The following is a 12,136-nucleotide window of genomic DNA, read 5'->3' on the forward strand; positions in this document are numbered from 1 at the left end:
TGTTAGCGGTCGCCACGGTCCTGAAATAGCAACCTCGCCTCCCTGACGGAGCCTTGCTAATGATTATGGGCTTCCCGCCGCCTTCAAAGAGCTTCTCCTCACAGCTCCTTCCCATTAAGCGTCAGCGCCCTACGGCTCCCATCGGAACGTGTGGACTGAACCCGAGAACCAGCCTTAAAAAGAGGTCGCAGCGCGGACATGAGCGAAGCCATTATTTATTTGGGGGGGGGGGTAGGACGCCTGTGCCACCATCCTCTGTTTAGCATTTTCAGAAAGGAATGTCTCGGGGACAGTTAAATTACTTTCTTTTGACTCCCAAGTGCTCAGAAAAGTCTGTCAAAATCTTTCTACTTTACGTTTAATATTTTATTTATTGACTTCCCTGCGAGGAAAGTGAGATGAAAGAATCAAGGCTTTAGACACACTATCTGCATCAAGGAACTTTCACCACTAAACATGGCTTATACCAGTGGTTCCCAACCTTTTTTAGGCCATGCGCCCCCTAAGCATCTCTAAAATCCTGACGCCCCCCTCCATGACATATAATTCTTATTATTCAAAAAGTGAACTCCTATTTACATGGAGGAAGCCTAAAACTTGGTCTAAACAAGCTTCCAAATTGCCCCCCTTAAAAATCAAATTGCCGCCCATGTTGGGAACCATGGGCTTATACCTAGGTTTTATTAACTGTCTCCTAAATGTGCTAAATGTGCTTTAACTATAGCCATGCACACACTGGTGCCAGATTACCAGATACTGCCATCAAGGCTGCCTTCTCTATCTAGACTGGAGGACAAAGACAGCACCATTTTGTCCTTCCTTTGGGCAGAAAAATATCTTTGCCAAGGTAACTGCTAATTTAACTAATAGAACCTTATACCTGAGCCCCCCAATACGTTAATTTCTGAAGTTAACTTTAGCCTGTACGTAACAAAAAAAGGAGGGATCATCTATCTTTCCTCCCACTCCTGGGCCTGATAGCATCCTGAAGTGGTCAGGCAGATGGTACCACTTCAGGGATCCTAGATTTCAATGCTCTTCCATGTAGCACATTTGGGAAAACACTTCTATAGCAGCGCACTCCCTGATATGTTAGTTTTCTGAGTGCAGGGAGCTTGCATTTCTTTGTTTTGTCTGGGATAATGTTGCAAATTGAGCCTCCTCTACTGAAAGTGTGAAATGATAGTTCATTCTACCTACTCAGGACTCTGCTGCCTTGTATCGCCTTTTCTGTTGCACCTGTAGATCTAGCCATCATGCTGAAATAGACAAGGTTCTAAGATGTGGCAACCAATCCAGCTTAAGGGACCTTGGTAATGCATCCAGAGATGATCACATATGATCCATTTTTTCCTCCCAGGTTTATTGGGTTAAAAAGGTAAAGGAAAGGTACCCCTGCCCGTACGGGCCAGTCTTGACAGACTCTAGGGTTGTGCGCCCATCTCACTTAAGAGGCTGGGGGCCAGTGCTGTCCGAAGACACTTCCGGGTCACATGGCCAGCGTGACAAAGCTGCATCTGGCAAGCCAGCGCAGCACACGGAAACGCCGTTTACCTTCCCGCCAGTAAGCGGTCCCTATTTATCTACTTGCACCTGGGGGTGCTTTCGAACTGCTAGGTTGGCAGGCGCTGGGACCGAGCAACGGGAGCGCACCCCGCCGCGAGGATTCAAACCGCCGACCTTTCGATCGGCAAGCCCTAGGCGCTGAGGCTTTTACCCACAGCGCAATGACCTAATGGGCAGTTTGGCCAAAATCTGTACCAAGGTTTCCCAAAATGCAGTAGAAACACATGGGACAAAGGAGTCGGGGGGTGACAGGTAGGTGGAATGAGCCGTAGGATAGAAGTTTGGGGGGTGGGGGTTGTAGAAGAGAAGTTTGGGGGTGAAATAAAGGTATGTGTGAATTTCTAAATGGGAATATGGCAACAAAAGAGCTAAATGCTTAAAACCCATTCCAGATTTTAGTATGTCACAGATAGGAGGAGGACATTGGTTATGTTCATATTATTGACACGGATGATACAAATGCAACAGGGAAAATCCCTAGATAAATAGATTTTTAAAAATAATTTTATTACAATTAGTTGCCCCTTTTTGACATAAAATTCCCCCACATAGATCTGCACATCACAATTGATCTCTTATAAACTACTGTACTGAAAAAGCTATTTAATTTTTTTTCTCTCTCTCTTCTTGCTAATTGCTAATTAAGACATTTTCAGATGTTCATGAACAAGCAAGGCTATGGCTGTGCAAAATGGATACCTCACCACGGTAACAGATGGGGGCTAACAAACTGAAGTTCAATCCAGGTGAGATAGAGATCATGTTGGTGGTGGCTCATCCTTTTAAGGCGAGTGATACTTAACCTGTTCTGAATGGAATTGCACTCCCCTTAAGGACCAGGTGCATAGTTTGGGGATTCCTGTTGATCAGTCTTTGCCACTAGAGACACAGCTATCCACTGTGCCTCTGAGTACCACCTACCAACTTAGGCTGGTACATTTGCTATGACCCTGTTTAGATGGCATGGCTACATTTGCTATGACCCTGTTTAGATGGCATGGTTAGATGGCATGTAGTACATGCCCCTAGTAACCTCCTGTATATACGTATTGCAGAGCTCTGTTGTATATGTGGAGTTGCCTCAGTGGCGTAGCGTGGGGGGTGCAGGGGGGGCCGGCCGCACCGGGCGCAACATCTGGGGGTTAGGGTTAGGGGGCGCAAATCCATGGGTTAGGGGGCGCAAATCCATGGGTTAGGGGGCGCAAATTACTTGCCTTGCCCCGGGTGCTGACAACCCACGCTACGCCACTGAGTTGCCTTCAGAAATGGTCTGGAAACTGCAGTTGGAACAGAATATGGCCGAAAGGTTAAGCAATAAGAGCATGTTATGCTAGTGGTTTTCAATTTCACTGGCTCCCAGTCCATTACTTGGGCCAAATTCAAAGTGCAAGTTTTGAGCCTTAAAGCTCTTCAGGACTTAGAATCATAGACTTGTAGAGTTGTAAGGGACCACAAGGGTCATCTTGAACCCACGACACTGAGATTAAGAGTCACATGCTCTACAACTGAGCTATCTGAGCTTGGGACCACCGTATCTGAAGGATTACCTCTTCCTGTGCCCACCTGCCCATACCCTGTGGTAATCAATTGAAACCTTTCAACAAGTGCCTCTACAGCTAATATACAGTGGGTAGCTATAAGAGGAAGTGCCCCCTTAGCAGTGGGCCCTCATTTATGGAACACTATCGTGGGTGGTGCTGTGGGTTAAACCACAGAGCCTAGGACTTGCCGATCAGAAGGTCGGCGGTTCGAATCCCCGCGACGGGGTGAGCTCCCATTGCTCGGTCCCTGCTTCTGCCAACCTAGCAGTTCGAAAGCACGTCAAAGTGCAAGTAGATAAATAGGTACCGCTCCGGTGGGAAGGTAAACAGTGTTTCCGTGCACTGCTCTGGTTCGCCAGAAGCGGCTTTGTCATGCTGGCCACATGACCTGGAAACTGTACACCGCAACTCCAGAGTCAGTCACGACTGGACCTAATGGTCAGGGGTCCCTTTGCCTTTGCTATCCCTGGAAAGACTCAACTAACACTGAATGTCTTTTTAGCAAAAACCTTTTTTGTTCTCCTAGACCTTTATGGGTTTTTAAAGATGTTTTTATTATTGTTTAATGCTGCTTTTATATTGCATGCTGTTGTTGTTTTGTGATTTTTTCCCTTGTTTTGCTGTTTTCTTTTTTGATGCCCAGAGCGTGATAACTATTATTAGGCATCAATTAAATTTAGAAAATAAATAAGAGGGTATGGGGGAATGTGATCAACAGCAAGGTTGGATTCTTGAATGATTTCATGCTCTTGTCAATCCCAGACATCGTGATTTGACTAGTTGGCTTCCATCTAGAAATTCAATTAATTCTATGTACGCAAGGTTGCTTAGAATTGAATACTTAAATCTCATATATCCCTATTATTATATGTTTATTCCACCCTGTCCAGGTGGACATATCAATGAGATTAAATCAGTTTAAAGCTTAAAACTATATTGTTATTGGTATGTGGATTGGGACATTAGCATATGCATACAGTGGTACCTCAGGTTAAGTACTTAATTCGTTCCAGAGGTCCGTTCTTAACCTGAAACTGTTCTTAACCTGAAGCACCACTTTAGCTAATGGGGCCTCCTGCTGCCGCTGTGCCGCTGGAGCACGATTTTTGTTCTCATCCTGAAGCAAAGTTCTTAACCTGAAGCACTATTTCTGGGTGCAGAGTCTGTAACCTGAAGCGTATGTAACCTGAAGCATATGTAACCCAAGGTACCACTGTAGTATTACAATAACCAGTGTTATATTATATCATATTCTGTTCCTTCAATTTGAAGAGTATTTTTTCTGTTGCCATGCTATATCAATTTCTAATACCCAGGCAATTAATATGGTTTCCTTTTTTATGATGCACACCAAAATTTCTTTTTAAAATTGGGGGGGGGGGGTATTTAATGCAGATTATAAATCTCCCTTGAACCTTAAGAGCTTGAAATAATTAATTGCAAAAGGGGAGGAAAATAAATTCTTACCTCAGATCCCAGAATAATGGCACACTGAGAAAGAAAGACTGAAAGAACATGTTGGATCTTCTCCATTATTAGTACAGGTGCTGAATGACAACTATTAGTGTGGGGGAGGGGATTGGCAGACCATAGATCCGGGATCTACTGGTGGCAAGGATTTCAGCTACCAATTGTTTAACAATAGCAAAAGCAAAAAAATAAAAAGAGGCCTTTTCTTTCTTTTTTTTCCACATTAGGCTGCTGAAACAAAGAAAGGTTGGGCAAAAACCAGGGGCAGATTTTTGTCTGTATGAAAGGACTGTGAACTCATGTCTGATACTGAAAAGGAATTTATAGGCTGAGCAAGTTGTCAGGGGCAGCCTGTTCCTTCCTTTTAACTGATAACACATCTTACCTCCTACTGTCTCTTGTGTTTTTATTTTATTTTTTTAAGTAGTTTAATGTTCCTTATAAGCTACTGCAGAACTATTTCTATCCTGAAGAACAGGAAGTAAAACCTTGTAATAAAAAGAGAGCAGATAATAACTGCAACTCTGAAGACTGTCTAGCCTCCATGTAGGCAAACCTCACATATTGAGCATGCAGGGGAGAGGAGCCACAATATAACAGGTGGGGAACCTTTTGCAGCCCAAGCGTCACATTATCTTCTGCACAACCCTCTGGAGTTGGGTGCAGGCATGCTAGCGGTAGGCAGGGCAAAAGTGGGAAGAGAAATGTATATATTGCTATGAGGGTTTTTTTGTGGGGGGTGGTTAGGCTCAATGCATGGGTGCCCTTCTAATTCTTGGAATAGTCAAGCTAGCTTCCTGGTGTAGTGATAGCCTGGGGGATGAGCCATTAAGGGGAACAAAGGTAGGAGCTCTGTGCAAGACAGCAAATGGGTAGGGCCCCCTCGTTCAACTCGCATATAGTTAGAAGGACAAAGGAAGAGTTGAGAGCGGAGAGTTGAGTTGTGTGAGCTAGAAGCTGGAAGGGAAGCTGCAGACTGGGAAGCAAGAGAGGTGTTTGATTTCTGCTTGAATCCAAGGCTATGGCTAAGGTGAACCCCTCCACTGTAGGCTCAGGGTTGTATATATGTGTAAATAAACCATATATCATAAAGACACCACAGTCTCCACTGTGCTTCATTGTCCAGAAGAAAACGCAAACCCTGGGCCAAGCACCTTGAAGCCCTGGGATCTCGCACTGCTCAGAGACTGAGGTGGTGTACGACAGTATTTTACCCTTGTGCAGTAGGCTAGTTTCTACCCTTCTGTGTCTTCCATAGAGGCTAGCAAGAAGAGTCATTTATCATAGTTCAGGGAAACATTCCAGGCAGGCAAAAACACTCAGATATGAAGCAAGACTAGGGAGGGTTGTGGTCTGGAGAGATAGCCCCAAGGGCTCCTGAAATCCAGGATAGAGTGTTGTGCTCTGTCTACCTGGTATGTGATACCAAAAAAAAAAAAAAAAGTAATTTTATAGGATTAGTTACCCCAAAGTGACAAGTTTTTTCTCCAAATGATATCAGGCATCTTTTCTCCATTGACAATTTACTTTAGTCACTGATTGGCCACTTTTACTTCATACAAATCCCTAATCTGAGTGGTTTGATAAATGATAAACTAGCAAAATCTTTAAGCCAGTGCAAAAACTCTTAATTACTTCACAGGAAATGCAGGGCTGACCTTTTCCGATAAATTAGCAGAATACCAATGGAGTTTAACAAAGAGAAAATGTAAACTGTGGCAATTTGGGGAGATACAGAACATCAAAGATCAAAACAAAAAAAAAATTTCTTCCAGTAGCACCTTAAAGACCAACTAAGTTAGTTCTTGGTATGAGCTTTCGTGTGCATGCACACTTCTTCAGATACACTGAAGATACGTGTGTATCTGAAGAAGTGTGCATGCACACGAAAGCTCATACCAAGAACTAACTTAGTTGGTCTTTAAGGTGCTACTGGAAGAAATTTTTTTTTTTTTGTTTTGACTATGGCAGACCAACACGGCTACCTATCTGTATCAAAGATCAACTATGACATGAATTAAAATAACTAATCCTGTCTCACCTTCTAAAGTGCTCTGCACACCTTGTGTCAAAACCAGGGGATTTGCTAAAAGCACACAGAGACATTGGAGAACAGGAGATCAACAGACATAAGGAGCCTGAAGTTTTTTCTATCTCAAGGCTTTAGGTTTTCTATAGCAGATTTGTTTACTTTGAAATTACAAGATTAAGATAATTGATGGTGGTACACAACTATCAACACTCATCCTGGAAACCAAAGTCACATTTGCTTAGAAATATATTTGCTACTGCCACTTGACATTGTTTATATAAGTGATCATCAGGATTCATGGATATGGGAGACACAACTGTCATTTGTTTAACAGCTGAATCAAAAGTTTAAAGATCTAGATCTTTAAAATGCTTTGTAGCTTTGCACACCCTTGGAATGTACAGGGCTCCGTCCATGCTTTCACCGGGATGAATGGTTTATTACCAGAGTCTATATGTTATCAGACAAGAATCCAGAAATATAAATTCACTTCTGGCTTGCCATTGGCAAGCACTTAAAATTATTATTATTATTATTATTATTATTATTATTATTAGGTTCCCCCATCCTTCTTCAGAACTTGTAGAAGAGTGGTCGTTCTCCAGTACATCATACTGACTTCAGAGAGGTTTAGAGCAATCGGATATCTCTTTTTTTATATATATATATATAAATATTTATTGAATTTTCCAATTTTATACAAACACAAAAAGAAAAAGAAAAAGAAAAATATTAAAAACAAATCAATTTCAATAACAGTTTTTCAATAACATGTTTCTTTGACTTCCTCATACCTCCCCTTCTTGTTTTCTAGTTCAAATTGTTAATCCAGCAAATCCTAATCTCTTAACATTCCTTTAAACTAACACCTTATTTTCCAATCAACTTTTTAAATTTTATGACTTAAACAATATTAATCCCAGTTATTTTTATCATAACAGCTAGAGACCACATAAGTTCAATCCAGCATCTTTCAGAGTTCATTAATTTTGTAGTATTTCTGTAAATAGTCCTTAAATTTCTTCCAATCTTCTTCTGCCGACTCTTCTCCCTGGTCGCGGATTCTGCCGGTCATTTCTGCCAGTCCCATACAGTCAATCAACTTCATCTGCCATTCTTCCAGAGTGGGTAGATCTTGCGTCTTCCAGTGCTTTGCTATAAGTATTCTTGCTGCCGTTGAGCAATCGGATATCTCTTACCTTGCACTAGATGCTTGGAAAAGCAATGAAGGGAGACCCTTCCAATTTAGAGTTGATGTGGAAAGTGGGGCTTACCACTGAAAGCATTTCATATAATTGTAGCTCTGGAAGGGACCACGAGGGTAATCTTGTACAACCCCCTGAAATGCACGAATCTTTTGCCCAACGTGGGGGTTGAACCCACAACTTTGAAATAAGTGAGTGCACGTCATTGATAGCTAATGTCAAAATCTATCCTATATGGAACTATGTCCCATTAAAGTCAAGATCACTTGTCCTAATATATATATATATATATATATATATATATATATATATATATGTGTGTGTGTGTGTGTGTGTAAGTAAATAATATCAGGTGTTAATTTATTTTATTGTCCGATTTTAAATGTCTTTCCCTCATACTGTTTTAAAAAAGGAACACACTCATTGTATTCAAACATACAGTGGTACCTCTGGTTACGTACTTAATTCGTTCAGGAGGTCCGTTCTTAACCTGAAACCATTCTTAACCTGAGGTACCACTTTAGCTAATGGGGCCTCCTGCTGCTGCCGGCACGCAATTTCTGTTCTCATCCTGAGGTAAAGTTCTTAACCTGAGGTAACCTTCCGGGTCTGTAACCCGAAGTGCTTGTAACCTGAGGTGTTTGTAACTTGAGGTACCACTGAACACAGAGTATAATTCCTCCTTGAGGAAGGGCAAAAAGTTATGATTAAAAGCATTCAATAACAGTGTGTTTGTGCAAAGGTCTGCATAAAAAAATATTATATAATGCCAATATAAAGTCCTTGAACTCAGTAAAGTAGATCTCTGGTCTAGATTCTTGGCAAAATCCCGAGATTCAGGTGTACACATAATTTCTCATTCTCTCTCTCTCTGTCTCACACACACACACACACTTTATATTCAGCATTGGGGTGTTCAAGAAACACAAGTCCAAAGTCTCATTGGGAGTTAAGTCACACGGTTCTTTGGATTGTAAGCAAGAACAGAATGTCACCCATTGTGCCCTAAATGTTGTTGCTTTTAATGTGAACTCGAAGGTGTTAATAGTCACATTCTGAAAATGTAAAGGCCTAGATTTAATTATTAAGTTCATGGACACCTCTGAGGCCTCTGCACTTTTTTACGCATGCTTCTGTAACTAGGAATAAAACATTTACTACCAAATCTTGAACAAGGTCACCATAGAGAAACAGGGCAAACAGGTTTATTGTATAGTGTATTACAAGGGCTCCCTTTATAGTTGTCACTGGGATAAATTCCACATCTTTCTATGCTTATGAAGAAACCTTCAAAGAGTCCAGCAAGAACAGCGTTCGTTTTGGTCGCGATCCAAAGTTAATTTAAAATGGAAAGATTCCAGATGACATCAAAGAACTTCAGGCCAAGCCTTTCCTGAGGCTATGAAAGATGACAGACAGGTTGCAAAGAACCAATTTTATATACCTGCCCTCCATATAAAGGATAATAGTATAACTAGTTTTACATATTTGCAGTTCTAGTTCCTCAGCATGTAGCTCCCTAGCCTGCAGAGAGGCGCGTATATATGCCTCCTGGTGTAGCTCAGGGCCAAACTAGACGGGACATTAAATGTGTCTTTGCACTGAAGATGCTGGTTTTAAAAAATACAAACAGCATCAGCTGGGAGGGCTGATAATTATCAAGATCATTATTACAGCAGGCAACTAGTAGGATGTAACTCTTTCCCTCCCAGCTGCAATCAAGAGCCAACTATTCTGAGTGTGCTATTCTGTTGGGAGGAAATTATCCATTCATGGGTGGAGCCAGGATTTTTGTTGGGGGGGCAGATCTTTTGTTAGGGGGGCACAACCTCAGTTTGCTATGTATTCTTATTGATTTTTATTGATGGGGGAGCAGTTGCTGTCCTGCCCCTCCCCCACTATACCCATGTCTCCATTGGCACCAATTACGGATTCCTCCCAAAGCAGCTATCAGCTGCAGAAGAGGAATTTTCTGTAAGAGCTCTGTCAAGAAAGAAACAGCTGAATTTCCCGTCCATGTCTGCTGTGAGATTTATTAGGACCCCCACCCCACCCCATCCTTCCAAGCTGATGCTACTTAATCTCTTTTCTATCTTTTAGAAAACATACTGATTTAAACCTGTTATAGTACGAGGGATTCCTTTATTAACATTCTAGCAACAGGGGTTTGCAAAGGTCCCTTAACCTACAGTAGATTGCATCTCCCTTAAACCATTTTAACTACCCACTTGATCACAACAGCATATTACTTAAAACAGGGTTTGGGTTTTCCAAACTTGGCCCTCCAGCTGTTTTTGGACTGCATCTCCCATCATCCCTGACCACTGGTTCTGCTAGCTAGGGATGATGGGAGTTGCAGTCCAAAAACAGCTGGAGACCCAAGTTTCGGAAACCCTGATTTAAAACATAGTAAAAGGCTGCACTCATTTGTTCCATGCTTCCAAATCCCATATGCACTCCAATTTAGGTTTGGTGATACTGCAGACTTGTTTACAGTATAAGCAGGCTACAGACTTTATTATTTTTATTTCATTGACAAAAACAAATTGGCGAAGGGACTAGAAATATTCTGGCAGGGGCACCCATGTGGGATATAAATGTAGCAAGTAAAGAAATGATCAAATGGTTAGGCCACATGTCACCACCATAACTGTTTAAATATCACTGAAGTCAATGGAGTATTAGCAGCCTACCTGAGTAAGACTGGAGCTCATGTAAATTTCATCTGCACGAAAATGTAAGCAAGACAATCTATATTTTCTAGGAAAACTGACCAGGTTCATTTGAAATGAGACACATGTCTTGATATAAGAATGAAGTAGCATTCCCATGGACGTACGTTAAACAGATGTTACCAATTTCCCCTACTTTTATTACTTTCATTTTGAGAGAGAAAAAGACAGTTAAACAGCAATGAGAGATAACTAATAATTTCAAATTGATTTTTAACATGCAATTTAAGGCATGGTATGGTGTTTTACATCTGTTGCTGATTATAGGTACAAAGGCATAGGATGCTTAATGATAATTTCCAGTCAATTACCCAGAATAAAAGAGTGTGATTATGTAGATAGCAAGCATATAATCACTGGCTAACTCTCTGCAGCATTGATCCATGTTTGTTCAGAAGTAAATCCTACTGTATTCAGTGGGCTTTACTCCGAAGTAGGCATACAGCTGCTTTTAGGCAAAGGTTGTGAGATCCATTCACAAATCTCAAAAAATAAAATAAAATAAAACCTGGTATAGATTTTACCTTGTTCACTCACAAATGAAAGCAAATCAATCAAGATATAGAGGTAACTTAAACAATTATTTTTAAGCAAGTGTTATTAAAAATAAATATAAATGAAAAGAAGTGTTGTGGCCTCATGTATCCCACTTCCTGTTTCATTTTATAGTCCCTGCCTTTTAAAACAACAACAACAACAGACGTATAAATATTCCATAGTTTAAGTATTTATACCCATCCTTAGGTTTTGTGTGCAATGTGTAGACCAAGTGAATGTCATCATAACTCTGAAGCCCTGATTATTAGTTGGTACCAACTATAACATACAGCAGTCAAAACATACTGCTAGTTCATGGGCCACTATCTTTCATATGGAATGGCACACTTTACCACAGGACTGTGATAATAGCTCCCATCAGCAAAAATAACACTGATAGGGTATTTCCACACGACATTTTTTGGTCAAATTCTTAAAAACAAAATAAAACCAGCACTTGAGAATTCTAGGGAGATCCAACCAAAACGTAAGATTTATTTGTTCAAAACTGGAAAATATGCCTCTGCATACAATGATTATTGGTTGTGTCTCTGCTAATAGCAGTGGAAAGCTGTGCTATTGTCACATGTGCAAATTAATCGGCAGATATAGGGTGCATTCATGCATTATACAATTTGTTCCAGATTGGCTCAGCACAGAGAATCCGGAGTGCCAATTTTGTGATATGTGTGTTCAATGCAGATGGACTGAGATGCTGGCTGGCTGCTGGATAGGTGGTTTATTTTCCAGTTTATTGCAGGGCCAGCTGAGCCACCTGCTCACCGTTTGATTGACATCTGTTTTTGTAGAATCCACCTGATGCTATCTCTGCCTGAGGCTGCGTCCCTTGCTAAGGGCTAACCTAAGACTGGTTTTCGCAATGTGAAATGTTGAGAAGTATGGTAAGTCTCTATTTCCTAGCCAACATAAGCAATGCCACTAATGAAGAACATGGATTGACATCTGCCTACACCACCTCCCTAGTCTTAACATCTGGAAATAAAAGATGTTGCAAATGCAAGTGTAATATGAAAGGAATATTTTGTAGTCAAG

The 12,136-nt window shown here is 41.1% G+C and overlaps 1 protein-coding gene across 1 annotated transcript in view; it reads left to right on the top strand.

Annotated features, from left to right (window-relative positions):
* Window positions 1-2,217: 2,217 nt before the first annotated feature.
* Window positions 2,218-12,136, top strand: part of ASZ1 (ankyrin repeat, SAM and basic leucine zipper domain containing 1) — a 46,849-nt gene continuing 36,930 nt past the window's right edge. The window contains exon 1 of the mRNA XM_083574594.1: window positions 2,218-2,312. The gene's annotated coding sequence lies outside the window, so the exon portion shown is untranslated. The remainder of the gene's footprint in view (window positions 2,313-12,136) is intronic.

This window comes from Podarcis filfolensis, assembly GCF_964270895.1.
Source record: "Podarcis filfolensis genome assembly, chromosome: 10".
Taxonomy (NCBI): Eukaryota; Metazoa; Chordata; class Lepidosauria; order Squamata; family Lacertidae; genus Podarcis; species Podarcis filfolensis.